Source organism: Phyllostomus hastatus, unplaced genomic scaffold (genome assembly GCF_019186645.2).
Source record: "Phyllostomus hastatus isolate PE091 unplaced genomic scaffold, TTU_PhHast_1.1 phas_contig_40, whole genome shotgun sequence".
Taxonomy (NCBI): domain Eukaryota; kingdom Metazoa; phylum Chordata; class Mammalia; order Chiroptera; family Phyllostomidae; genus Phyllostomus; species Phyllostomus hastatus.
The window spans coordinates 68,111,761-68,117,760 of NW_025333872.1; positions in this window are offsets into that span (position 1 = coordinate 68,111,761).

Sequence of the window (6,000 nt, forward strand, 5' to 3'; positions counted from 1 at the left end):
TGTTCTCACATGATCTTCCCTCTGTTCTCCTGTAGTGAGTTTATAGTGTTCATGTATTTTATTTTCCTGTTGATCTTTATCTAGTTGTTTTAGTTATAATTGAAAATGGAATAGTAAAGACTCAAACTATTATTGCTGATTTGTCTATTCTTTCAATTGTCAGTTTTTACTTGATGTATTTTGAAACTCTAGTATTATGTACATAAAGATTTGTAATTGGTATGTCTTTCTGATGGATTTTTATCATTATAAGCTGATTTTAGTGTAAGGTGAACTATAACAGGAAGTCACAAACTTGGTACTGCTTATGCTCCAAATTTCTTCATCTTTTATATATATGTATGTAGTAGCCCTCTCCCAGGCCTTGGGTCCCCATTGAAGAAAGAGACAACTACTGAAGTTCTTTTGTCCAATATCGTCTGCCTTAAAGAGCATCCACCTTTATGTGCTCTATAAGCAACTCATGACCCATAAATGGACAATGCAGCTCACCAAGGGCAAATGAGGAGCTGGAAAATAACAGTCATGAACCTAAATTAGAAGCCAGAGGAGACTAAGGTGTTTCAATTTGAGATTGGTGTTATTAAGCAACATTGAAAATAATGATCAAGTCTCCAAATACTGGTAAATGTTGAAATAATATTGGTCATTATGTTCACTATCAATATTGTCAACACTACAAATGATTATTGATCAATTATTAAAGTCACTAAAGACCTTGAATTATATTGCTTATCTTTATTATTTAATATATAGCTTCTTCTACTTTTTAAATGTTCTTAATAAACATGAAAGAAGAGAGAATGAATTATGTGCCAAGTACTTTTTAACAAAAAGAAGGTATTTTTAGTTCATATATCACTTTGATGCAAGTGAAGATTTTGTAAAGATTAGTTCAAAGTAGTAAGTGGGACATGCAGGATTTTAAAACATGGTTATGTAATAATAAAGTTATTTCTACTACAACTTTCTGCTACTTAAAGATATATTGACACTACCAGAAATTAATTTAATGAAGACAGTTTGCTTTCCAAATAATTTTAACTAATAGACATTTTATAATGTGTTATAATGTGCAGCATATCAGGCATGTCATATATAATATGTATTGAATAATCCAAACAATTAGTTTAATTGTTTAACTGCTATTGAAATTGATCTTGTTTTTTTATAGTAATAAAAACTCTCTTTGTTATGTTTATTTAGTGCAATGTGATTTTCACCATTGACACATTGACAAATGTTTCAATAAAAGGAAATCTAAGACACAGATCTATCTCATTAAGCAATACTATTTGCATACATTGACATTTTTAGTGAAATTAGTGACTGATGATGTGAAAGTTTTAGTGAACAAATGTTACTATTTGTATGTCAAAGGCAAGGCTAAATGAAAAATTTGAGTTGGAAATAAGGATGGATATTCTTAAAAGGACTTATATTGGAAACATTTATATTATCTCAGGTTACTTGAAAATGATCATCAAAAAATGGCTTCAAATGCTCCTGATAACTGAGAAAAAATGTAGCATGTGTTACAGGTGTTAGAACTTTTTAAAGGTTTACTGAGAAGCAAAACATTTTATAAAATAAGAAAAATATGAGAAACTTACATATTCTCTGATGAGTTACTCTTCATGAACAAGTGAGTTTGCGTGAGGTATATATAAACTCCCCTGAGTGGAGAATAGGGACTCCGGAGAGGTCTCACTCTCACAGGACAGGTTTGTTGACAGAAAAGAAAGGCATAATTTGAGAAGCACTCACATGCTTACTGTCATCCTTATCTCCTTTAATTTTAGAACAACTCTTACATTGGTTCTATTTGTCTGGTTCTGCCATGTTACTCATTCTTTGCAATGACATAGCAAAAAATATGTTGAACATATTTCTGGGAACACTAGCAGTTGAAGCAGAACTTTACTTGGTTGATTATATTAACCATATGGCATTGACCAATTTCCCAAGAGCGAATGAGAACAGGGTCTTTGAAAGGAAAAAGAAGCAAAAAAATAAAGATGTGTTAAATAAATTTTGGTTGATTTTTAATTTTTCCTGGATGTTCTTTCTAGAATGAGATGAAGTTACATAGAAATTATACATACTGAGTCATTTAATCCTGCCTATAGTTAGATAAATGATATTAGGAGTAGATCAGCTGGGAAACTGCTAAGAGATATGGTCTGTGTGAGACATCAAAACATTACTGACATAAATTGAAATATGTAAATTGTTTCTACTACCACTTATCGGTGGTGGAGATTGGGAACATTTCTTGTTAGCACAGCATCTCATTTTTTAAATTCAATATTTTTGCTATTTACATGACAGCAGAAATTTGGCAGCCAGTCACAGTTGAAATTCTGAAAACAAATAATTCATAATGCAGTGATTTTTATGGGAAATTAACCTAATTTTTAAACCATTTGCTATAACTCCCAAGTGATTTCTGAGTAGAAAAAAAATGCTGAGAATCCTGAAAAGAAAATGGAAACTACAAAACAGAGTTATTTATTAATATGTATTTGAATATAAATCCTGCTTTGCACAATCAATGTGACTCAGTAGGTGATTCTAGTTGATATATAATGTTGATAAACAGAAAAAAGATATTCACTGATAGCAATGTTTATGCCAGAAAAATAACTAGAATGATCACAATATTTTAAAATCATTTTTAATGCATAACTTAGCAAACAAAAAAATAAGGGAAATATTTAAGGTAAGACTGTGAATGTTTTGAAGCACTTTCCTTGTATTGGGTGGTGGGATTGTGGAATGGAGGGGTGAGAAGTTGTTGGAGGAGGTTGCTACTTTCCTTTCCTTGGGTTTTAAAAGTTTAATGAGGATTTGGGTCCAAGATAGGAATGCAAATTGAATATAAGATCTTGCATAAAGTTAGGTCCCTTCCATCATGAAAAGAGTAGAAATAGCTACTCCATCAGGGAAAGCCACCCTCATAAGGATCTTTACAGGTATTAGTCTGGACCTTGGTGGAAAAAAGTAAGTTGAGAAATCATAACTATGTAGACTTGGGGTTCCCAGGTCTAAAACCCACAATCAGAAGTGGTATTCTATTGTAAAAGAAGTCTTGGGTGGCAGTACACCTGGAGTGCCTGGCCGAACCAAAAGCACAGCCATTCTGGACATGCCAAATCCACATTTCCCAGGAATCTTGAGTATATGTTTATAATACAAAATTTGAAATCCACAAGGAACAAGTTGATCATGAGCAAGAATCATCAGATAAAACAAACAGTAGAAAAAATAACATGTTTCTCAATATTTCTTATATTAAAACTCTCATGTAAAGATTAAAGAATAAGCATGCCTACCAATCCATTTTTCAGCATTTTTAATAGATTCACACAATATCTTTGCATTCAATGAATTAAGAACTTAAGTGTGAAAACACAACTTTAAAATTTCAGAGGAAAATATAGATGAATATCTTGATGCCAGGATAGAGAAGGATTTCTTAACCACCTCTCCAAAAAATTATTTTAAAAAAGAGAGATACATTTGATTATATTAAAATTCTCTGTATAGCAAAAAGTAAACTCATTTAGTAACCATAAACAATAAGCCATTTTATGGTGAACCAGCAAAATCTATTTGCAAAAATTATTCACCAAAAGATTTGAATATAGAATACATAAATAACTCCTGAAAATCTATGAGAAAAGGCAGATCATGTTATATAAAATTCAGCAAAGGATTTAAAAGGGAAAGAACACCAAATTGTTAAACACATAGAAGATACTCAGAGATCAAGGAAATGTGACTTAAAATAAAATGATGTTAACACCACATACCCATAAATTGAGAAAACTAAAAATATTTTATAATACCAAGATTTGGTGAGGTTGTTGGGAGGGTATAGTAAGTGCCACCATTTTGGATGGCAACTTGCAGTATCTCAATTAAGTTGGAGATATGAAATCCTTCCAATTTTAGGTGCAAGAACTTGATGGAGTTCAGGACAAGCTATTCCAAAATGTGGCACCTTGGTATATTAACTGGAAGAAGTTTGAGAAGAAGGAAGGTCACTGAGCTTCTCCTTACCTTCTTCCCCTTAAAGAGGTCATACAACCTTCATGTGAGAGGTGTTCTCACTGTACTCCTTATACTCAGTGAAGATTCCGAACAAATTAGCCTTGCTAAGGTTTTCACAGTTTATTACAATGACCTCATAGTCCTTGAGCTATCATACTTGCTCACAAATATCCACTTTATATTAAAACTTGTATAAAATACACAGACTTAACCATTTCTTCTGCTCTTCACTTGTTTGTGAAGCCTCCTCTGTCCCATAAAACTTACACTAAATAAATTTGTTTGCTTTTCTCTTGTTAACCTGTCTTTGTCAGTTTGATTGTCAGACCCATCCAGGAACTCTAAGGAGGTCAAGAAAAACTTTTTCCTTCTTCATTCTTTCTAGAGAAACTTTTGAACATGCACACAATGTGATCAGGTACAAAAATTCTGCTTGCAGTGTTGTTTGTAATTGCCAGCAAATGGTGAACAATTTAAATGTCCATTGAGAGAAGAATAAATGGTAATACTGTGATATATTCTACCTTGGGATGCTATGTGACAATTAAAATAACTAAATCTGCATGTATAAAAGGAAATTTGAGACAGAAACCTCTAATATGATGTCACTTATGTGAAATTTCACAATGAAAAAGAACAACGGTCTATTCCTATGAAGCAGAAGTATAAAAATATCATACCTGGGGGTGAAAATTCAAAAATTATAATTACCTGTGAGGAAGGAAGGAAAGAAGTATGATCAAGCACAGGTTCACAAGGGCTACAAAAATGTATCAGGTATATTTATTTTAAAAGAACTACATATCTTTTAAAACAATTATCTTAAAAGAATTTCTTTTGTTTGATTAAGTTGGGTAAATAAGTATTTATTTTACTATTTAAAATTTTCTGTATGTTTGAAATATTTCACTATTAAAAGAAAAATGTATTTTTCATCATCCTCAATAAATACCTATCTGATTATTAAATAGTTTCAGTGAAAAAGTGGCATTCTATTAACCTGCCAATAGGGCAAATATGTCTCAGTGTTTTCCAGGCCCTAATTCCATTTGGCCCAGACCCCCCACCCTTAGGGTAAATCTCATTCTCCTTAGATACTGCCTGTAGAATAAAATTTAGCTGTTCCAGGGTTCCACCAAACAGGGTCAAAAAGGCTGAACCATGTCAAATGATTAGTCTGCAAATGATTAGACTGAATTGTGTTCTCCAAATTTCATATGATCAAGCCTTAACCTCCAATATACCTGTATTTGTAGATAGGACTTTCAAAGAATTAATTAAGGTTAACAAATGAAGTCATAAGCTTGGGACCCTGATCCAGCAGGATTGTTGCCCTTGTAAGAGGAGGAAAGGGTGTCAGAGAAAAGGCCACGTGAGGACACAGTAAGAAGGAGGCTGTTTGCAAGCCAAGGAGAGAAGCCTTATAAGAAACAAAACTACCAAGACCTTGATCTTAGACTTCCAGCCTCCAGAACTCTGGGAGAATAAATTTCTGTTGTTTAAGGCACCCAACCTGTGGTATTTTGTTATCGCAGCCCTCACAAGTTAATACCAAATTAGCTTGGAAGATATGAGATTGGAAGCCCAGAACTAGTTGAAAGACCAGATATAGTAAAATTATTAATCTATAAAACTGTGAGGCCGAAAGACAGCAAGTAGACTCTCCAGCAAAGTCATTGGCAGTGCTGGATGGGTTCTGTCAGAGGCATCAAAGTGAGCCATAGACTTATTCAAACCGCAGGTGGTTGACAGCATGGCTGAAAACCCTGGGTAAATCCCATCCTCAGGTAGAAATAGGTTTTGTTTCAGCTATTGTATGAATAGAGGCTTTCTTGGCTTTGAGTTTTGCACTCTATTTGTATTATTTCTAATGCAATATCCTATGAATTCTGTCATTTTAGTAAATATTTTTATGATTTGGTGCCCTACTATCTAATTTCCAGT